Genomic DNA, 24,145 nt, shown 5'->3' on the forward strand with positions numbered 1-24,145 from the left:
CTTTTTTTGTTTTTCTTGTTTTAAAATCCATTAAAGCATACCCTGTAAACCTGATTTGCATATAGCAACATCGGTTTACATAATGCTACATCAACGGAATATCGATATTCCGACAACCCTTTTTGTTTCTTTTACAATACATTTCTTTCTTTGTCTTAGTTTATTTCCTTTCATATTGTTTTCTGTAAACTGTTTACCGATCATCGTTAGATCCCATAGGACTATTCTTATTTCATACCTGCATCATCGTATTAGTTCTCTCGACATTTGTCAGGTTGCCTTACAATCTGGAGTTCTTTACCTACATCATTTTCTTCCTTTATGTCATCTTTTATCTTGTTTTATTTATTTATTTTTTTTATCATTGATCTATGTTGGTTTCCTGCTACATGTTTTCCCTATTTTCTTGTGCATTGCATTCCCATACATTTTTTTTGTTTTGTTTTGTTTGTTTGTTCCCCTTCTGTGTTTTGCTGTTTATATGATATCCTAATCTAATGTTGCTTTTATTTCTGATTCCCTGTTGATGTCTCAATTTCCTGTTTACACAGGGATTCTGGTTCCCTATTGATGAATCGGCTTACACTTTAGTTCTCGTTTCTCTTTGTTAGCCATACCTGTGTACGTTTGATCTCTTATAATGATTCATCACTTTCATTTTTCGCATTCATTTCTAGAACGTTGTAACTACTTCAATTACTGCACTCTGTTAGTATTTCCTTAGACTTTTAAAGTTTTGTTGTCATCAATAATATCGTCATCCATATCTATTAATATATTCCATCGACTTAGCATCTGAGCTCGACAATATGTTTGTAATGACTAGCCCCATTTCTCATTTGCGAGGTACTACCTCATTCAAAAGGGGAAGAGGTCGGCACCCCCCCTTTGAATGGATCCTATTATGAAGGTATGACAAAACTATGAGTTTCTGTATGAATCACTGTCGTGGGAATTAGCAGATCTAGGATTATTGCATAATATCCTACAATCGTCTACATAAATATGTCAAAAAGGGGCAGATGCTTTACTTGTGTATGCTGACTGAAATCAAAACTGGTTGGCATTGCTCGCACGGCCAAATCCCATTCATTGGTCCCCTTTCCATGGCTCCAGTCTGTTGGAAAACGATGTAGAGGAGGGTGTGAATGGTAAGGGAATTGTGTCGAAGCATTGTAGGCCATTTCTGCAGGGGAAACCTCCTTCTTGTTCACCCAACATAAGTATCTTGGAATTTTCATGGTTGTTTTCTTCTTTTTTTTTGGAATTATATTCTCGTTCCTGGGTTCGGTTAAAAGGTTTGGTATATAGTCGGGAGCACATGTCTGCGATGAACAGAAGCTCTGCAAACCTGCTCCCGCAAATACCTTGTTCAGCACCACTGCTTTCCCTTCTGGGTTCATTGGCCTCTGTGTTCTCTGGTGTTCTTGGCATGAAAATTGTAATATATGCAAATGCAAGGATGACTTTAGAGGCAAGAAAGGGTCAATAAGACTTTTGTGGTAGCCTTCAGGTTTCACTCCGTTACATATGGCCTGCTTCTGGTATGAATGAGCATATCTCAAGACTTCAAAGAAGACAGATATTTGCACATATACTGCAGTATTAAAAGTGTGGTATAATTGCATTTAGGATGTTGTCTGATCCATAAATTACACTCTTCACAAGGTAATTGCTTTATTCACAGTTACAAATACACAAGTATAGTTATTGGTTTTAATAGTCGATCAGGATGGTTGGTGCATTTGCTTGGCCTCTTATTCATTACCTTCATGAAATTGTGCAGGGTTCATCTGAGTGACAGAGGTACCACTCTTGAACGTCGGATTTTTTTTGTTTTACTACTAACTTGATAAAATTTGCAGCATCTCTCTCCCTGTGGATCTAAGCAGCCGTTGTTGTTGAATCATTGGAATTTGGAATCTCCTCATGCTATAAGAGTCATATCACTGACATTACGTGGTATTATCATCAGTCTCTATTCAATATATTACTCTTATCATGTGACATTAGTTCTCGTGCTTTTGGGTGCTTCATAAAAAAAAAAAACATTTATTTTTTTTTTATGCAAATGCTTCAGTCTGTGCTAACTAGCTAGTTTATAACTTGATTTCCCCTTTGATATTCAATTGTCTATTTGTATTCTGATTGGTGATCTCCTATCTTGCCTTGAATATCTGTTGATGGTAATTATATATTAGGCCCTGATCTCTTAAGGTTATATATGCACTATTCATGTCATATTCATTAATATGGGGTATGTAGACCTCATGTTATTGTCTAATTTAGCATTACCCTGTATCCTAATTTACATTATGTTCGTTATCCACTATGATACTCCCCTTTGTGCATGTGTTTTGCACTCCCACCAAAAAAAAATCACAAGAATCGTCAGTCTGTATATAATAAGTTCCATGTTTTCATTTCCATTATTGTCATCCTATATATAACTGTTTTCCTATTTTTGTTTCCATTATATATATGTGATTTCTTGTCTACATGTTAATCCTCCATGTTCATTTTGATTGCACTCTCTATATGCATACCCACAATCGACATGTTCATTCAGACCGTCACTCCCTGTCTAAGCTTAGTGTTGTCATCTATAAGATCCTTGTCTATTCACAATGGATTTTAGTCAGGCAGTTACAAGCACTTTACACGAAGCTTGGTCTACCACCAGTTGGACATTGGTAAGCACATGAGGGTGGTGCTCGTTTTCTATGGCAAAATCCAAGCGAGTTAGAGTTCAAGTGTTGTGGTAGCTGCTTAACGAGCTTACTCTGTAGCAGGGTTGGGTTATGTTGGAAAACCTTCAGTCTCTTGATAAATTGGGCCTTGGTCAGAACAGCTGAAGATGCTGTTCAGAGGCAACTCCAACCATGATTTCCTCCCTACTAACCTCATCGTCTGTTATACTGAAGCGCCTCTCATCAGAGTCTTCCAACATCGACCAGTAGTCAATTCCATCATCATGCTGGCCCAGGGGCTTGGGAGTTAGTCCATCCGAGTTTCAGATTCTTCTTGATACATTTGAGGAATTGCCTATGAAATCTGAAATCCAGATACAGCATGACAATTAGTAGAGCTGGCAAGGAAATCCTTTTCCTGCAACATTCTTACCACCTTCAGTGCATCCTCTGTTTTGCTCATTACCTCCTTATTATACTCCTTCATACTTCATTTACTATGTTTTGTCACCACCCATTGCAGCAACACAACACCAGCACATATCTCCTCACTGCCCAGCCTCTGTTAGGTACCCACCCACTGTAGATTTTGCACAATAACCACACCACAGCCAGTTAGTTTGTCTACCATTGAATGTTAGTTAGTCTTATGTCAGGATTAGTTCATAGTACCTCACCTAGTGATTGCCTTGACCCACATTGCCACAAATCTCAGTTTGAGAGATCACACTAGAAGTGGGCGCAGTAAGGTTTCAAACTGACTGATGGTGGCATTACCAAGTTATTGAAGTTAAACTAGGACTTATCTTTATTAACTTTAATATTTTCAGTTTAGCTGGGAGATCGGCTACCTAACTGGGATATATGTATTTGAATGAATCTGCTGAAAATCTTAGCACAGTCATTTCCCTAAAAAAAAATGTGCACCTTTCTCTCATGAATATAGAAAATGCCACTATCTCTCATGTATGTATTCTTATCTTAAATGAATATGAATATTCATTTATGTATATCTATCTAATTATTGATATCCTTAGATTCAATGTAAATATTTTGCCATTATCACTTTCCTCTCACTTTATACTAAGTATTTTTTTTTCAGGGAGTATGTGGAAAATATCATTACTTGGAGTTGTAAATTCAATTTTATATGTTGTAATAAGTTAGGACTTAATGAGAATTTACATTTCCAGCTTTAGATAGAATGAATGAACATTATAAATACCATGAATCACTTGTTCTCATATTTTCTCCTTTATTTTCAAAAAAATCTCATAATGGTGAAACACGAATGGCACGTGCACCATTTCGTGAAAGGTAATTAATCCTAAGTTGATGATTTACATCAATGGCCATAGTTAGGATGTAAACAAAACTTAGGATTTTTATATTTTATAAAATAACACTGGATCCACACTGAATCCTTTCCAAAATTCATCGTATTTTCTTTAAATATTTTCGTCTTTTTATTAGAATTTAAATTAAAATTAATCCAATATATATATCAATGGCCATAGTCAGGGTATATTGAGAGTTAATTTCATTTTAAACTCTATAAAAAGCACCAAAAATGTATTTTATTCTTCACTTGAATTTAAATGTAGTTGGTATATAATATATTCAATGACCATAGTCAGGGATATATTATATCTTCAACCTCATTCTTAATTCATTTAAAGAATGAAATAGCTTTTAAAAAACCAATTTCAAATCCTTTAAATTCATTCATCATTCAGGATAGAATTGCATCATATTTTCAAAATTCTTTTCAAAAACCCAAGTGATTTTGAACATCTCTTCTAAAATTTCTATTTCAAATTCCAATTCTATCTCAATTTAAAAGTCCAATTTGACTTTGGAATTTCAAAATCATTTTATATTCAAAATTCCAATTCAATTCAAAGATTCAAAATTTCAAAGTTCAATTTAACTTTGAAGCTTCTGATTCATTCTCAAAAACAAGTTTATCTTCTTATCTTCAATCACAGTTTGAGATTGATTCTGAATCTCAAAACTTGACCCCTCTTAAAATTTAAATTCAATCTGGGTTTTCAAAACCCAGATCTATCTTCAAGAGTCCTATCTGGACTTTCGGAATATAAATCCAAAGTCAAATCCAAATTACACCTTGGATTCCAGATTTCGGATCCAAGTCCCATTTAGGATTTTAGATCCAGAATACAATCTCTACTTTTGGATCTCAGACTTCAGACCCAATTTCATTTTAGGATCCAAAATCCCATTTCCACTTTGGATCTCAGACTTCAGATCCAAATCTATTTTAGGATCCAGAACCCAACTTCCACTTTGGATCTCAGACTTCAGATCCAAATCTATTTTAGGATCTAGAACCCAACTTCCACTTTGGATCTCAGACTTCAGATCCAAATCCATTTTAGGATTCAGAACCCAATTCTACTTTGGATCTCAGATTTCAGATCCAAATTCCTTTTAGGATCCAGAATACAACTCCATCTTGGATCTAAGACTTTAGATCCAAATCCATCTTAGGGTCTAGAGTCCAACTCTATCTTGGATCTTAGATTTCAGATCCTAAACCCATTTTTAAGATCCGAAATCCATCTTGGATCCAGAATCCAATTCCTTTCCCAATTCTAGATTTCAAATTCAAAATTCCATTTTTAGATCTCATCCGAACTTCCTAAATCCATTTCTACTTTTAAATAGCATTTGGATTTCTCAAATCCATCCTGATTTCAAATTTGAAATTCAATTCCACTTCAAATATTCATTTCCTTTCCTAAATGCAAATCTAAAATCCAAATTCAAAGTCCATTTCTGAATTCGAAGCTTCAGTTCCTTTCATTTCAAGCTTCAAATCATTCTTTCTCAAAATCAAGATTTATTCTTCCAAACTCTGATTTACTTCAAAGATTTAGAACTTCTCTATCTCAAGTTCTAAGTTAGATTCAATCATTCAGAAATCATTTCTTCACTCCATTATCAAGGCTATCTCAAAAAAAAAAAACTTGGAGATTTTCAAATCAATTTTCGGAAAAAGCATACATCCTTGCATTGCATAAGCATGATTCTTTTTGCATTTAGACTTAGGATAAATTCTTAGATAATATTTAGGCAAAGCAAAAAGCATAAATTTGATCCTTGGTTCGATTACCCCTAGTAAAGGCGCTAGGAACGGTCGAACCTCGTACCGACAAGCGAATCCTGTCTCTCCATTTTCCCGCAAATATTTTTAAAACGGAGGCGAGTTATTTGCTAAATATTTTCAAATCAAGGTCAAGTGAGACCCCGCAAAAGAATTTCTCTTCTCTTTTCTTTTCTTTTCTCTTCTCTCTTCTTTTTTCTGTCTTTTATTTTCCTTCCTTCAAAAAGGAGGAAAATAGGGGTTAGAAAAGGAAAAGAGAAGGAAGAGAGAGAAACCACAAGAGAGAGAAAAATTTTGCGATGATCACAGATAGACAGAAGAGTTATGCTAATAAGAGACGTCGCGAGTTGTCTTTTGAAGTTAGTGACATGGTTTTTGTCAGAGTTTCGCCGACAAAGAGTGTGTTTCGTTTTGGAAAGAAAGGGAAGTTGAGTCAGAGATACGTTGGACCGTTTGAGATTTTAGCAAGGATCGATGAAGTGGCATATCGTGTCGAGTTACCTCCACAATATGCCCACATTCACAATGTTTTTCATGTGTCGATGCTCAGGAAGTACATTCCTGACCCATCGCACATCATTCGTTATGAAGATGTGGACATGCAGGAAGATCTGACTTTGACAGAACGACCTATCAAGATAGTCGATCGACGAGATCAGGTTTTATGTACCAAGACTATTCCACTAGTTAAGGTACATTGGCAGTACCATGGCATTGAAGAATGCACATGGGAACCAGAAGCAAGCATGAGAGAGAAATATCCAGAACTTTTTGTAGCCTCCTAAGGGTGATTTCGCGGACGAAATCTTTTTAAGGAGGAGAGGATGTAAGATCCATGATTTAATTTGATGTAATATTATGTAATTGTGTTGAAATCGATGAAATTTATTAATTTGGCAATTTTTGAAATTTAGCCTATATTGAGAATCGGGTTAAATCGCGTAATTCTACGTAAAAAGGCAATTGCGGAAAATCTAGAGCGCATCAACTTTTTAAATTTTTAGGGTAAGTTTGGAATAAGGTTATGGTGGTTTACCCCAAATTTGAGGTTCGAACGACGAAAAAACCCCATCAGTGCATGTGAATTACGAAAGATTGCTTAGAAAATTAGCGAGGGCCTAAATGAGACCAATTTTGCTCCAAACGAAGATTTCATTGCTTGAGTAGCTGTGTGATGATATTTACATTGATAATATAAAATAAAATTATTGTACATTATGGAAAAACATTTGAAATTAGTTAAAAAATGGAAATCGATAACATGAAATTACCTTTTCTTTCATGGTCATGGTTGACCACGGTCTCATCTGTCCCTTTTGGAGAGCTTTGGACGACCAAGGCCATGGAACCAGCTGGTCACGTTGACCAGCTGGGTTAGTGGCATTAATGTAAGAAGACTTTAAAAGCTCATAAAGGGACGGCCACGATTGGCCCAACCCAAATTATTAAAAAGAGAAAAATTTAAATTTAACTAAATGTTAAAGTCATGTCATTAGGGTGACGTTTTGGCATGGAGGGGTGCATTTCCCTCTTAGGGAATGCGTGGACCCTTGAGTGCATGCCTTGGGACTCAAGAGAGATCCCAAGGGCTCTTCCCAAGAGGGAAGAGCCATCATTTGGCTGAACAACATCCCATTGGATGCATGGGGTGGCAGCCTGTAAACACACCAAATTTTTACCTATATCCAGTGTTTGTCCATTTCATAAGTCATCACCGATCATTGCATGTCATTGCACGCATTGCATAGCATTGCATGCCATTACATCTCATTCTTGAGATCCAGCACTCCTATTTCAAAACATTCAATCCAGATTTGAATTTTAAAGCTTTATTTCAAAATCAATTTCAAAACCTGGGTTTTTATTCAATACTCTGTCATTTTCCAACCCCAGGACTTTGTATTTCGAAATATTTTCTCAGAAAACAATCTGGATTCCTTTCAAATTCAAACTTTAATCGATTTCAATTCACAGATGAGACCCATTTAGATGGTGTCGCTTCTGAATGCCTCTATTCATCAAATTTCTCAAATTTTTTAAAGTTTCAGTCCGATCAGGACTCTGTCTCAGAGTCCTAATCCGGTCAGAAGTTTGGTTTTTAAGTCTGTTTTACTTCCATTCTCAATCTTTTTTGTTTGTTTTCGAAATTTAGGTCATTTCACAGAGTCCAGTTAGTTCAGGACTCTATTTTAGAGTTCGGTCGAGTTGGGAGTCTAACCCTGACTGTGTTTTCTGACTTATTTCATCATTTCTTGATAAAATCTTTTGAAAATTCTTTCATTTGGCTTTTAAAATCTAAAATCTCAGAGTCCTAAGAGTTCAGGACTCTAACCCGGAGTTCCAGTTCGCTTGAGACCCTATTTTCAAAGATCTTGAATTTCAAATACTGATTTTAACCCCTTTTCAAAGCCATTTTCAGTGTTTATTTCAAAAATGTTTAAAATTCGATGTGGGCCCACTCAGTTGGCACCATATCCAGAGGGATTCTAACTCAGTTAGGACCTTATGCCATTTCAAAAATCCTAATTTTAAGTTTACTTTTGAAAATCTTTTGAAAACTCCTTCAATTTCAAGTTTTAAAATCGCTTTTTGAAAAACTCAAGTAGGGCCCACTCGGGGTGGCGCCATATTCGAGTAAGTCAGGGCTAGACTAGGGTTAGTTGATGTCTTGGTTAGTGTTAGAGGTTTAGAAGAGTCAAAACCATTTTGAAAAAAACTCATTTTTGAAAGTTAGTTTTTAAAACTAGTGTTTTTAAAGGTTTTTAAAAGTGTTTTAAAAACCCAATGTGAGAGAATGCCAAGTGGCACCACATTTGGGGGATTCTTAGGTTTAGCTAGGGGTTAATTAGGAACTATTTAGGATAATTTAGACTAGAAGTAGTTAGGTAACTCCACCCCAAAATCGCCCCCCCTTTAGAGTCCAAAATTTTCAAAATTGTTAATTTTTAAACCTAATTTTTTTTATTATAAATAGAGGCATAAGGGGGGTCGATTTTCCCATCTCTCTCCTATTGGATTCTTGGAGCTTCTCTCTTCTCTCCAGCCCTTCCTCCATTGCTGCAACTCCAAGGTATGAACTTCTTCACTTTTCTTATTTTATTTAATGCTTTTTAATGCTTTAAACCTAGATTTAGGCTTGGACACCCCTCCTTATGGAAGATCAACCATGGATTCAACCTCAAGAACCAGCAAGAACAATCCAAGAAGGTGATCTAACCCTGTTTTGGATGATTTACAGAGATTTTAATCCATTAGAATTGATTTTAACATGATTCTTTGCATTATTAACCAATAAAATATATGATTTACCCTTTTTAATGGGTTAAATCTATGTTTTAAAGGTGATATCAAATTCCAGCTATTGATTCCCTGTTTTTAATTTATTTTCATGGTTTATTCATGTTTGTTTTATGTTCTATAGAATAGAAATAAGTTTTTTTTACTGTTTATGGTTTATTTTATTTATTTACATTAGTTAATGCATGTTTTTTCAAGTTTCTTAAATTTCTGTGTGTTCTAGGTTTAGAACAGTAAAGATGATGTTATTTCGGATTGAATCACTCATTGTTTATTTCTGATTTTTTTATATGTGATGCATGCATGAGTTATTGAGTTACTGTAGAAAAATCAGAGGTTTTGTATCTCGGGAACCCTGTCAAAAAAATCAGACATCAAATCGGGTTTTTAAAGCTTTAAAATCGTGGTTAAAATCAAGAAGGTAACTTGCTGTTATGATATTTCTCTCATCTTATATCCGATTTTAGATTTGTAAAATGCTATGGATTCACCTTGAGTAGATCTGTCTTTTGTGAAATTTTCGGATTTTTTTATTACTGTTTAGTATTTTTCCTCTTTTAGAGAATCTGTTTTTAATTTTAAAACTCGTTAGGGTTTACCAAAACCCTAATCAGACTTGTGTTAGTCATAAATCCCAAACCACAGATCCGATTTTAGATATGTAAAAAGTGAGTATTGTTATTTTTCTGTCTACTGTTCACTACTAAAATTTCAAAGATTTTTGTTTAGTTTTGATATTTATGTTTGTATTTTCTATCTGGAATAGCTGTTTTAATGCCTGTTAAGAGTGATATATTTTAGCTCAGATTGCCGGAGGGGTGTCTCACTAACCGGAGATGATTTTTCCGATCTGTAAATTGAAAAATCTCTGTTTTTCTTCTTAGTTAGTCTCTTTAAAATTTCATAAATTTCCCTAGAGATTTGACCCCTGGTTCAGGTCTTGGACTGAGACTGGTTGGTTAATTAGGTCAAAAATAGCATATTTTTAGGGTTTAATGCAATTTTCGGATTAATTTAATGTCAAAAAATTATTTTTATGATTCCAATTCGACATTAGGGTTATAAAAAGTGCAGGTACCAATTTTTATGGATTTTGGAATCCATTTGATGGCTGAATTGAGCAAATTGCAAAACTGGGTTCCTGAAAGATCCAAAAACACTGCAAAAATCACAAAATTTGTGATATTATTGGATTTTCGTGCATAAGCATATGGTTTTAGGGTTTAATCATGTTCATAATCATATTAGGATGCTTTAGGTTTAATTTTGTGCTTATTTGATTTCATTTAGTGCATAAAACCTAAATTTTTACCAAAATCTCTTTCTAAAAACCCTAATTTCAAGGCCATAGTCTTGCTATTGGGGGCAATTTGGTCATTTGACCTAAATTTCGAAATCCCTAACCCTAATTTCATATTTTTAATCATGTCATAGTATATTTGGTTTGAGTTTATTCCATTCAAATTTCAAAACTTGCATTTTATCAAAATATCTTTCTAAAAACCCTAATTTCAAGGCCATAGTCTTGTTATTAGGGGTATTTTGGTCATTTTGACCCCAATTTCGAAATTTCATATTTTACCTTTATTATTTCTTCATGTTTTATCATTTTGATTTAAGGGAATCATGGCAAAAAGGCTTATATCTAGCAAAATCCAACAATTTCCTGATATTGTTGGATAAATCTAGAAAAGCCAACATATTTTCATTAACCAAGTTTTCTAGTTTAGCAGGTACATTGAAGACTTTATTTTTCATGTATTTAAATTTCAATAGTGATGTAATTTGTAATTAAACTTTGGAATAAGAATTTATATTTCCTGCTTAGCTTAGGTTGCATTGCATATAGTTTATTTTTTTAAATAATGTTAATGTGTGATGAATGATGATTCATGCATATTCTTACAAATTCACCATGGTCTACACGAATGGAACATGCACTAGCTTCTATGAAGTTTATAAACTTGGTGGAATTTGTATTTATGGCCATAGTCAGAATATGAATGATACTTAGATTTATGATCTTCACATTAGCCACATTCAGCCTACACTCTTAGGCTAACTTCAAAATGCACTGCATTTCTCAAAAATACAAAAAGTATTTCTCAATTCCTCAAATCCATATTCATTCATTTCATGCATTTGCCAATTCCAAATTTCAATTCAAAGAAGTTCATTTTCTCAAAATCTCTTAAGTCTTATAGCAAAATCGATTTTCCCAAAGACATTGAATTTCAAAGGATATTTCAAGTATTTCCCAAGTTCCAAATTCAAATTTTCTAAGTTAGAATTTCAATTTCAAAGTTTGAATTCAGAGAAGCCAAGTCTCTCAGAGTCGATTTTTACCAAATGTCAAGGATCTCTCAAAATCGATTTTTTTTTAGAAGTATATTTCAAATCCCAATTCACGATTTTCCATGTGATATCATTTCCAAGATTTACATTTTCTAAATATTTCAAGCTTTCAAAGCAAACATCATGTTTTCAAATGTGCATTTTTCTGAAAATTCATAGCACATGCCTGATTCTATGTGCATTTAGAAATTAGAATATGATTTAGACAAGTTGAATAGAGCAGAGCATAAGATTGATCCTTGGTTCAATTACCCCTGTTAAAGGTGGCAGGAACGGTTGAACCTCGTACCGACAGGCGAGTCCCATTCTACGGAATTTTCCCGCATTTTAAAATGGAGGTGAGTTATTTTCAAAAATCTTTTTCAAAGGTCAGTTTGATTTGCAAAAGTTAAAATTTTTGCGATGATAACAGGTTTGGCGATCGTGATGGGACCTGTCTTTGCCTGATCAATCTAATGCTCTACTTAGTTCAAATTGTCAAAATCGATTTCCATGGAATGTCAGCTTTGCTTTATGATATCATGTGAACCTAGGAGCCTAGACTTGAACCCAGCTGACATGGAATGCATATAGACCAGGTATGGTTTGGTAGGACCATATTGAGGAGAATTATTCATGCTCACATAGACTTAGGTCTAATACAACACTCCTCAATTTAGGAATTGTATGAAAACAATGCTTGCTTCTTCAAATATTTCAAAAATCTATCTCTTTAGGACTTAGAGCCTTCTATTTGATTGCATGTGCTCATGTTTTTCAAAAATCACCCTACCTATATTGTCCCGGTCTTCACGTTGCTGGGCTCTCTTCCAGAACCATAGTTCGGGACAGAGCCTCACAACTGGGCCACCTATTTGGGTGAAAACTCCCCTGCCACGTACCAAGGGTCATAGTCCAACGTATATCGACAGGTGCTCAAGGATGTTGGAAAACTTGAACCTAGAACCGGAGAAATTGATTTTATGCCACGTACATTGAGCCTTGGCTTGAGTATATAGGCATAACTGGATTGGATACAAATGATCTGAACCTTAGAGTTAGGATTAAGGTCCTACAGCCATTTCAAAATTTGTGCATCTAGAGTCAGCTTTTAGGGAATGCTGTATGTGCATACTTGTTTGTGCAGAATGTGATTGAATATGTTATAGTCATTTCCTTTTATTTTCCATATTTTCCCAATTTTCTAAAATACTGGATGATTTTCTCAAATTTCCCCAATCTATGTCCATGTACTGTCCATGTTTTAAAACCTTGGACGATTTTTCAAATACTTCATTTTCCATTTTTCATCAAACCCTGGACGATTTTCCAAATTTTCCTTAATTTCCTTCAAAACTCCAGGTGATTTCCCATCTTTCCTGTCTTCTGGATCTCGAATTTCCTACTTTATCCTGCCTGCATTTTCCTTAAATTTCCTGTATTTTCCCAAGTCTTATTCCAATCTTCCATGTTTGCCAGTCTGATGGCATCCAATCAGCTTGCTTCAGTCTTCCCTGAAGGTCACATCTCCTACGAGGTGCGACAAAGTCTTCCCGAACATCGAGTCCTCAGCATCGGATCCTTCTTTCCCCGGTGGTATTATTCATGGTTCAAGAACTTCTCTCGTATGTTTCCGGACCATCTGGACGAGTGTGGATTGGAACTGGCGTCCGCAGTGGGAAAGCAGACAGTCAACGGCAACTTGATTCATGCACTAGCATAGCGGTGGAATCCGAGCACTTCTACCTTCTGGTTCCCGTGGGGCGAGATGACAATACTGATGGATGAATTCTCAGAGATTATGGGATTGCCCGAGCCAGCCGGTCAGCCTGGAGATCCTTTGGAGAAACAGTTTTTTATTAATGTTAAGGGTCTGGACCCTAAGGATGCCTTAGCCCGCATGATAGGACGCAAGTCTTGGCCTCTGATTGAAGAAGATGGAAATGAATATGTGGATCTGCTCGAAATCTACAGACAGCATGGGACATTTGTGGAAGTCAGCTCGTTGTCCAGGACAGCTCGAGAGAGAATTCAACACGCGATGGTTCTGTGCACGGTAGGATTAGCTTTCTTTCCAGATGGACGGAATTACATGGATATCAGAATAGTCCAGCTTCTAAGGAGATGGGGAAGTCGACAGACCAGCCGCCTCTCGATAGCCATGGCCGCACTCGCTTTCCTATACCGAGGGTTGACCCGTTTCACACTCGGAGAATCGATTCTAGTCGAAGGATGCACCTATGCCTTGCAGTCTTGGTTCCTTCGGCATGTGCCAGTCCGAGCCAGTTCCTTCAGATACAATGGTGAAAAGCTTCTTCCAGTTGCGCGATACCAGTTCTTGATCGACAACCTTCAGGAGGAAGAGGTCGTATGGGACTACTTTGATCGCCAAGAATCACCTCCCAGATATACTTATGCATACGGCAAGCGATTCAGACTACTTGGCCCATTCTTCTGCGCATATTATCATCCAGAGCGGTGTGTCAGGCAATTTTCTCAGAGGCAGAAGCGCGTAGAGATTCGTCCACTAGCAGGGGTTCTGCCAGAATTCAACCTCGCATCAGATCAGTGGTCCGGAGCATACCATTCTGCCAGACATGGCTGGGATTCCTTTGTCAATCTTACTATTTTTCCTGGTCCTCGAGTGTCCTCTGATTATCTGGAGTGGTGGAAAATTGTCTGTCCCCCTCCCCTCTGTCAAGTGTATTATTGATAAAATCATGTTTTTCCTCTCGATAAAAATTCCTTTATTTTACATTGGTTTGACGACCTCGCCTAGGTAACAAGGCATATTTTCAGTTGCTTATCTTGCAAAGAATAGCAACGCAATTGTCGTAATCCCAGCGACGACTCAATCCCTAGTAATGGGATATTATTTCAATTATCTACCAAAATTCTCAACAAATATTTTCCTTCAAACCAAATTTCCTTCAGAAGCCTAACCATCAGTTCTGCCCTGCAGAGAGCATCAGTAATATCCAAGAGAACATTTGCGATACCCGATGGTTGATACAAGATCCAGAAAGAAAGCCGCATCAGTTGAAGGCGTTGCATACTCAGTCAATTCAGAAGAGGAAATGGACTCACCCCGATCAGTCAGAAGTCAAGGTCAGCAAGCAGAGGATGATGTTGATCCTCAGATATATGCTATGTTCAAAGAGATGATGACCAAAATGTTGACAGAACAAGCTGAAGCTAGTACAGAAAAGATCCAGGTCAAGCAGAGGGCAAAAGGCCGGTCAGCCAAGAAAGTTTTAAAACTATCCAAGAAATATATCCAACACAAGGATACATCTGATGAGTCAGAATCAGTAGGCGGCACTGATAAAGAGTATGAAGTCTGGCAAGCACTTCAAAGATCCCCTCATAGGCAAGGAACAACCTACAAAGGGAAAAATCAAGCAATGGATGATCCGTTCCAAATACAGCTGAAGGAAATGGCAAAGAAGATTAAAGATTTGCAAGCCCGCGACAAGGGCAAGAAGGTCTTCAGGAGCAAAGATTTCTACAAGAGCATCACTCCCGTCAGGAATAATCAAGATTCAAAAAAGACAAATTCTGTAAGGCCCACCGCGAGGGGTGCAAGGATAACAAGGGCAATCATATAAGTCAGAAAGAGAAATCTTTAAAGCAGAGTGAAAAATTGAGTCAACAGAAAGAGAAGAAAAAGCATGACGGTTGGGGTTACGATCGCGAATTCACTCCTCTATATCAGCCCCTCGAAGAGGTCCTTGAATACATGCTGAGCAAAGGAATGGTTAAGCTTCCAAGAATTGCTAATCCTCTGGTCGCCCTAGGGAAATGGAAAGACCGCTTTTGCAAATTCCACCAAACAACGGGGCACGATATTGAACATTGTTTCGTCTTTAAGAATATCATCCAAGATCATATCGACAAGAATCTCTTCATTGAAAATGAGAAAGAGTGGTCAACTGTCTTATCCAAGTCTCAGCAAAAATCAAGTACTCGACAAGAGATGCAGCGTGATGATCCAAACCAGGACCACAAGATGGCCCCGTTAGATCAAATACTCGAGAGTTTCTTGAAATACATGCACACAAAAGATACAGTCGGGTCTCTGAAGGCTCACTCCACATTTTCTACCAATTCTACCAGAAGTAGCAATGGACAAAGCAAAAGAGAAGGTAGAAAAAATCATACTGGAGGCTCAGGAAATCCAAACTCAGAGAAAAATGACCTCGCAAGTCAGAATGATAAAATGGACAAGCGAGATGACAAGTCTTCCTCAAGTGTCCAATTCGAATTAAAATTCCAAGGAAAACCAAAGCATGATGGTTGGGGGTACGATCGCAATTTTACTCCCTTAGAACAGCCACTGGAGCAAGTTCTGGAATACATGATAGCCAAAGGGAAGGTTAGACTCCCCAAGATAGCAAATCCTCCTGTGACCATGGGAAGGTTTAAAGATCAGTTCTGCAAATTTCATCGGGCAATGGGTCACGATACCGAGCATTGTTTTGTCCTTAAAAATATTATCCAAGACGTCATTGACAACAATATTCTCGTTGGAGATGAAAAGGAGGACCATTCATCCTGATCATGTTTCTCCCCAATCATTCAAAAAATTGATAACACTAGCACTTTCCTAATTTCTCATCTTGCTTTTATTATTTCAAAGGGATGATGTAATCTCGTCTGTCTTTCCTCTATTTGTTACCTTTCCTTCAATACATCAATAAAGTTGTCAGTTTTTCTCGCAAGCTCGGTGCCATTTTTTTTATTCTCCTCGGCAAAATGTTCTTTTATGAGGAATGACCTCTTCAGAGTCTCTTCTGAATCAATCAAAAGCCAATTGTCGTGTCACCTTCAGAGAGCGCTCCTCGAACATCAATCATTTATCCTTTTATTCAAATTCTTCTTTCCCAGTTACACTGGGGCATTTTTAAAATTTTCATTTTATCTTCAAAACTTTCTGTATGCAGGCAGGATCAAACAAATCTCTCATTTTGCACGCATGTGCACCCATTTATATTCATTTGCATTTGCATGCATTCATTTGCATTCATCCGCATCGATTTGCATTTGCATCAAATTACCCATTCAGGATAAGGGATAAATCCTGAGACCCCGACAGTTGTCCGAGTCGTCGTGAGGGTGAAGACTGAAAATTTTCCATCAAAGTCAATTAGTAATTCTCCTAAATCCAGTTTTCGCTGGTCGAACTTCCTAAATCCAGTTTTCGCTGGTCGAACTTTCTAAATCCAGTTTTCACTGGTCGGACTTCCTAAATCCGGTTTTTACTGGTCGAACTTCTTAAATCCAGTTTTCACTGGTCGAACTTCCTAAATCCGGTTTTCACTGGTCGAACTTTCTAAATCCGGTTTTCACTGGTCGAACTTCCTAAATCCGGTTTTTACTGGTCGAACTTCCTAAATCCGGTTTTTACTGGTCGAACTTCCTAAATCCGGTTTTTACTAGTCGAACTTCTTGAATCCAGTTTTCGCTGGTCGAACTTCTTAAATCCAGTTTTCACTGGTCGAACTTCCTGAATCCAGTTTTCACTGGTCGAACTTCCTGAATCTGTTTTTACTGGCCGAACTTTCTAAATTCAGTATTCACTGGTCAGACTTTTTCAAAGCCCAACGTTCGTGCGGGTACTTTTTTTTTAATCCAGTGCTCATGCTGGTATCCTTCCAAAATCCAGTGCTCGTACTGGTAGCCTTTTAAAGTCCAGTGCTCGAACTGGTATCCTTTAAATATCCAGTGCTCGTACTGGTAATCTTTCAAAATCCAGTGCTCGTACTGGTAACCTTCCAAAATCCAGCGCTCGTACTGGTAACCTTTTAAAACCCAGTGCTCGTACTGGTAATCTTTTAAAACCCAGTGCTCGTACTGGTAATCTTTTAAATACCAGTGCTCGTACTGGTAATCTTTTAAATACCAGTGCTCGTACTGGTAATCTTTTTAAAACTCAGTGCTCGTACTGGTAATCTTTTTAAAACTCAGTGCTCGTACTGGTAATCTTTTTAAAACCCAGCGCTCGTACTGGTAATCTTTTTAAAACCCAGTGCTCGTACTGGTAACCTTTTAAAACCCAGTGCTCATATTGGTACTCTTCCAAAATCTGATGCTCGTACTAGTTGAACTAGTCCCAAATGTCATCTTTATACTTATCAACTTTTCTTTCCTTTAAATGTCTTGAATTGGTCTAGAAGAGTCGAGTTCCGATTCGAATCTTCTTCCAAATCCAATTCAGAATTGGTCTAGAAAATTCAAGTCCCGACTTGAATTTTCTTACAAATCCAATTCGTATAATTTTCTTTTCTTTAGATTCTAGAATTGGTCTAGAAGAGTCGAGTTCCGATTCGAATCTTCTTCCAAATCCAATTCAGAATTGGTCTAGAAAATCAGAGTTTCGACTCGAATTTTCTTTCAAATCCAATTCGCTTAGCTTTCCTTTACAAGTTTGAACTTCTACTCAAACTATCCTACGAGTTGGTCTAGAAGATCCGAGTTCCGACCCGAATTCTCTTTCAAAATCCAATTCATCTAGTTTTCCTTGAAGAGTTGAATTCTGATTCGAATCTTCCCTCAAAAACCCAGTTTAGCACCTGGTCCATTCAAAGCTCACAAGTTGGAATCATTTCTTCTTAAGTTATGATCCTTAAGTTGAATTCCTATGGAATTGATAGTTCGTAGGTCGAACCCCTGCGAAACCAATGCCGTTCTAAATTGAACCAATGTCGTTCTTAGGCTGAATCCCCATCAAACCCATGTCATTCCCAATTTCGACCCTTTTGGGTCACCCAATACCAATTTCAATCATCTTCTCTTGCGAGGGACCCTTTTTCCAGGGAGAGTTTGAGGGAGCTCATTCTTTTTCGCATGTCTTTATTGTACGTTTGTTGAACTCCTTTTTCTAGGGAGAGTTTGAAGGGACTCATGATTCACGAACAGTTTGCAAAACAATCTTTATTGTCACACAAGGAACCCTTTTTCCAGGGAGAGTTTTGACGGATGCTCGTCCTCCTTGTAACCCTAAATGTCTTTTGTTAGGCCACCCCCGTCGTCGAGGACCCTTTTTCCAGGGAGAGTGTGATGGACTCGTTCCTTTATGATATCCTTTCAATCTTTGTTAGCGGCCCCCTTTCCATAAGAGAAGCCTAAAAATAGGGAGTTTTGACGAAAACTCTATTTCTCTTCGAAAGTTCGTTTTGCAAACACCTCCTCTTCAGGGAAGAGAGGAGTATCTTTTGTTACCCGATCAGGTAAGGGTTAAGCCTGAGTCTCTCCTTTGGGGAAAGGAGAGGAGAATCTAGCCACGGATGTGTCATTTAGATCTCAAGTGATTTCTTTCACCAAGGATTTCAGGAATATTTTGCCAATTTGTCATGAAAAATAGTTGTTGATCTCAAAATCTTTACTGCATAAAATTGTACCTTAGAATACCTTTAGTATTACTTCCGAAAGGACAAAGCTTTTGTGAAAAAGGATTCAAAATTCAAAATCTTTCAATTGGCCAACCAAAAGGATGAAGAATAAATCCGCGATATGGCCAGCAAAGAAAATTCAATGTTGTTGCAAAGCCAGAAGTGATTGATATTGATCGCAGTCAATGGCACATTTTTAAAGACCATTCTTGAAAAATAAAACAGTCGAAATATCCTGGGTGATACAGAAAAATCCACTCAATCTCCATGTCCCCTCAATCACCTAAGCTGCAATTAAATATCTGCAAAAGGGATCTCTCAAGTGTCGTCAAGATGAAGGCGAATTAGACGAGTCGACCCCCGGAGCCAAAGAAGATTTGGATTATCTCCAAGATGACGGAGTTTGTGACGGATCCTTCCAGGGAAAGTCCAGATCACCGTCGAGATGAAGGCGAGTGTGATGGACCTCTCGACAATCCCTAAAAGGTATTTAATTTCTGTTATCATCAAGAGATTCCTAACCAATGAGCCAATAACTGTCAATATAATCTCTGAGAGAAAAGAAGAATCGGAACATCTCTGAGATGAAGGAGTTTGTGACGTACCCTTCCAAAAAAAATAAAGAGAGAAAAAGCTAGGACATCTCCAAAATGAAGGATGATGTAATTCCCGAAAAATCCAAGAGAGCTCCAATTCTGTCAAAAAAGAGTGTAGAAAGATCATCATGAGAAAAGAATCCCAGGATATCAGACTACCGAATCTATCAAGAATCTTCTTTAATTTTGTGAAATTCTTTTATCAATATCCTTTCGCTAATAGCTCTCGCAATATCAAGAATACATTCTTTTCTGTCCATATCAATGAAATTGATAGCCTCCTTGAAAGAAAGTCAATCGCAAGCAATTTGAATTCGAATCTTGATTCTATGGAGTTAAGCCCAGTCGGAGGTAATACTTCAGGTAGAAAAGAGGGAATATTTTTCATATATATATATGTGCTTATCATTCTTGAATTAACTACAATTTTTTATCTTATTAGCAATCTTTTTAAGTTATCCGGACATGAAGTGAGAACTTGATATTTATTTTGATGTATCCAGGCGTTGTTGTTATCCCTTTTAGGATCGGATGATGGAAGTTGTCCAAGATCCTTCCCTTCTTGTTTTGATCTGAGTGCCTAGGCTCTCAGATTTGCACACTTCCCTGTGCTCCCCACTGTCACACCATAGACAGTTCCCGTTCAGGTTAAGGGTTAAACCTGAATTTTCTGCAAAAGGTCATCTGTCTTAAAAGCCATTCAGTCTTAGCAATGAGATGTCCAAGATCAATCCCTTTTCAAGCTTTAGGGAACCCCCTTTCTTCCTTTTGCAAACCCCTCTCGGATTTATTGTGCAGAATTCGAAGGTCCCATCATGGTTTCTTCATTTGAGGATTCCGCATATCGTCCCCTTTCAGGTTAAGGGTTAAGCCTGAGCCTCGTTTTTCCACGAGGTATCGTCCCCTTTCAGGTTGAGGGTTAAGCCTGAGCCTCGTTTTTCCACGAGGTATCGTCCCCTTTCAGGTTAAGGGTTAAGCCTGAGCCTCGTTTTTCCACGAGGTATCGTCCCCTTTCAGGTTGAGGGTTAAGCCTGAGCCTCGTTTTTCCACGAGGTATCGTCCCCTTTCAGGTTAAGGGTTAAGCTTGAGCCTCGTTCCATACGAGGTATTTCCTGTCCCATCTAGGTTAAGGGCAAAACCTCAATCTCACTTCTTTTCGAAGTAAAATTTTCTCCTTATTCTTCATTTCATATCTATCATCATCCTTTGAACTAATTCTTTCATACCCAATCAGATTCATCTAACTGGGGCATTTTTATAGTCCAAATTTGGTATGTTTTCTTTGCCACTAAGCTCGGCTTTCAACCGGCTTAGCAGCAAAGAGGGGCATCTGTAAACACACCAAATTTTTACCTTCATCCAGTGTTTGTCCATTTCATAAGTCATCACCGATCATTGCATGTCATTGCACGCATTGCATAGCATTGCATGCCATTACATCTCATTCTTGAGATTCAGCACTCCTATTTCAAAACATTCAATCCAGATTTCAATTTTAAAGCTTTATTTCAAAATCAATTTCAAAACCTGGGTTTTTATTCAATACTCTGTCATTTTCCAACCCCAGGACTTTGTATTTCGAAATATTTTCTCAGAAAACAATCTGGATTCCTTTCAAATTCAAACTTTAATCGATTTCAATTCACAGATGAGACCCATTTAGATGGTGTCGCTTCTGAATGCCTCTATTCATCAAATTTCTCAAATTTTTTAAAGTTTCAGTCCGATCAGGACTCTGTCTCAGAGTCCTAATCCGGTCAGAAGTTTGGTTTTTAAGTCTGTTTTACTTCCATTCTCAATCTTTTTCGTTTGTTTTCGAAATTTAGGTCATTTCACAGAGTCCAGTTAGTTCAGGACTCTATTTTAGAGTTCGGTCGAGTTGGGAGTCTAACCCTGACTGTGTTTTCTGACTTATTTCATCATTTCTTGATAAAATCTTTTGAAAATTCTTTCATTTGGCTTTTAAAATCTAAAATCTCAGAGTCCTAAGAGTTCAGGACTCTAACCCGGAGTTCCAGTTCGCTTGAGACCCTATTTTCAAAGATCTTGAATTTCAAATACTGATTTTAACCCCTTTTCAAAGCCATTTTCAGTGTTTATTTCAAAAATGTTCAAAATTCGATGTGGGCCCACTCAGTTGGCACCATATCCAGAGGGATTCTAACTCAGTTAGGACCTTATGCCATTTCAAAAATCCTAATTTTAAGTTTACTTTTGAAAATCTTTTAAAAACTCCTTCAATTTCAAGTTTTAAAATCGCTTTTTGAAAAACTCAAGTAGGGCCCACTCGGGGTGGTGCCATATTCGAGTAAGTCAGGGCTAGACTAGGGTTAGTTGATGTCTAGGTTAGTGTTAGAGGTTTAGAAGAGTCAAAACCATTTTGAAAAAAACTCATTTTTAAAAGTTAGTTTTTAAAACTAGTGTTTTTAAAGGTTTTTAAAAGTGTTTTAAAAACCCAATGTGAGAGAATGCCAAGTGGAACCACATTTGGGGGATTCTTAGGTTTAGCTAGGGGTTAATTAGGAACTATTTATGATAATTTAGACTAGGGGTAGTTAGGTAACTCCACCCCAAAATCGCCCCCCCTTTAGAGTCCAAAATTTTCAAAATTGTCAATTTTTAAACCTAATTTTTTTATTATAAATAGAGGCATAAGGGGGGTCGATTTTCCCATCTCTCTCCTATTGGATTCTTGGAGCTTCTCTCTCCTCTCCAGCCCATCCTCCATTGCTGCAACTCCAAGGTATGAACTTCTTCACTTTTCTTATTTTATTTAATGCTTTTTAATGCTTTAAACCTAGATTTAGGCTTGGACACCCCTCCTTATGGAAGATCAACCATGGATTCAACCTCAAGAACCATCAAGAACCAGCAAGAACAATCCAAGAAGGTGATCTAACCCTATTTTGGATGATTTACAGAGATTTTAATCCATTAGAATTGATTTTAACATGATTCTTTGCATTATTAACCAATAAAATATATGATTTACCCTTTTTAATGGGTTAAATCTATGTTTTAAAGGTGATATCAAATTCCAGCCATTGATTCCCTGTTTTTAATTTATTTTCATGGTTTATTCATGTTTGTTTTACGTTCTATAGCATAGAAATAAGTTTTTTTTACTGTTTATGGTTTATTTTATTTATTTACATTAGTTAATGCATGTTTTTTCAAGTTTCTTAAATTTCTGTGTGTTCTAGGTTTAGAACAGTAAAGATGATGTTATTTCGGATTGAAGCACTCATTGTTTATTTCTGGTTTTTTTATATGTGATTCATGCATGAGTTATTGAGTTACTGTAGAAAAATCAGAGGTTTTGGATCTCGGGAACCCTGTCAAAAAAATCAGACATCAAATCGGGTTTTTAAAGCTTTAAAATCGTGGTTAAAATCAAGAAGGTAACTTGCTGTTATGATATTTCTCTCATCTTATATCCGATTTTAGATTTGTAAAATGCTATGCTTGAGTAGATCTGTCTTTTGTAAAATTTTCGGATTTTTTTATCACTGTTTAGTATTTTTCCCCTTTTAGAGAATCTGTTTTTAATTTTAAAACTCGTTAGGGTTTACCAAAACCCTAATCAGACTTGTGTTAGTCATAAATCCCAAACCACAGATCCGATTTTAGATATGTAAAAAGTGAGTATTGTTATTTTTCTGTCTACTATTCACCAATAAAATTTCAGAGATTTTTGTTTAGTTTTTCTATTTATGTTTGTATTTTCTATCTGGAATAGCTGTTTTAATGCCTGTTAAGAGTGATATATTTTAGCTCAGATTGCCGGAAGGGTTTCTCACTAACCGGAGATGATTTTTCCGATCTGTAAATTGGGAAATCTCTGTTTTTCTTCTTAGTTAGTCTCTGTAAAATTTCATAAATTTCCATGGAGATTGGCCCCTGGTTCAGGTCTTGGACTGAGACTGGTTGGTTAATTAGGTAAAAAATAGCATATTTTTAGGGTTAAATGCAATTTTTGGATTAATTTAATGTCAAAAAATTATTTTTATGATTCCAATTCGACATTAGGGTTATAACAAGTGCAGGTACCAATTTTTATGGATTTTGGAATCCATTTGATGGCTGAATTGAGCAAATTGCAAAACCGGGTTCTTGAAAGATCCAAAAACACTGCAAAAATCACAAAATTTGTGATATTATTGAATTTTCGTGCATAAGCATATGGTTTTAGGGTTTAATCATGTTCATAATCATATTAGGATGCTTTAGGTTTAATTTTGTGCTCATTTGATTTCATTTAGTGCATAAAACCTAAATTTTTACCAAAATCTCTTTCTAAAAACCCTGATTTCAAGGCCATAGTCTTGCTATCGGGGGCAATTTGGTCATTTGACCTAAATTTCGAAATCCCTAACCCTAATTTCATATTTTTAATCATGTCATAGTATATTTGGTTTGAGTTTATTCCATTCAAATTTCAAAACTTGCATTTTATCAAAATATCTTTCTAAAAACCCTAATTTCAAGGCCATAGTCTTGTTATTAGGGGTATTTTGGTCATTTTGACCCCAATTTCGAAATTTCATATTTTACCTTTATTATTTCTTCATGTTTTATCATTTTGATTTAAGGGAATCATGGCAAAAAGGCTTATATCTAGCAAAATCCAACAATTTCCTGATATTGTTGGATAAATCTAGAAAAGCCAACATATTTTCATTAACCAAGTTTTCTAGTTTTGCAGGTACA

Source organism: Nuphar pumila, chromosome 3 (genome assembly GCF_984573655.1).
Source record: "Nuphar pumila chromosome 3, dmNupPumi1.hap1.1, whole genome shotgun sequence".
NCBI classification, from domain to species: Eukaryota; Viridiplantae; Streptophyta; class Magnoliopsida; order Nymphaeales; family Nymphaeaceae; genus Nuphar; species Nuphar pumila.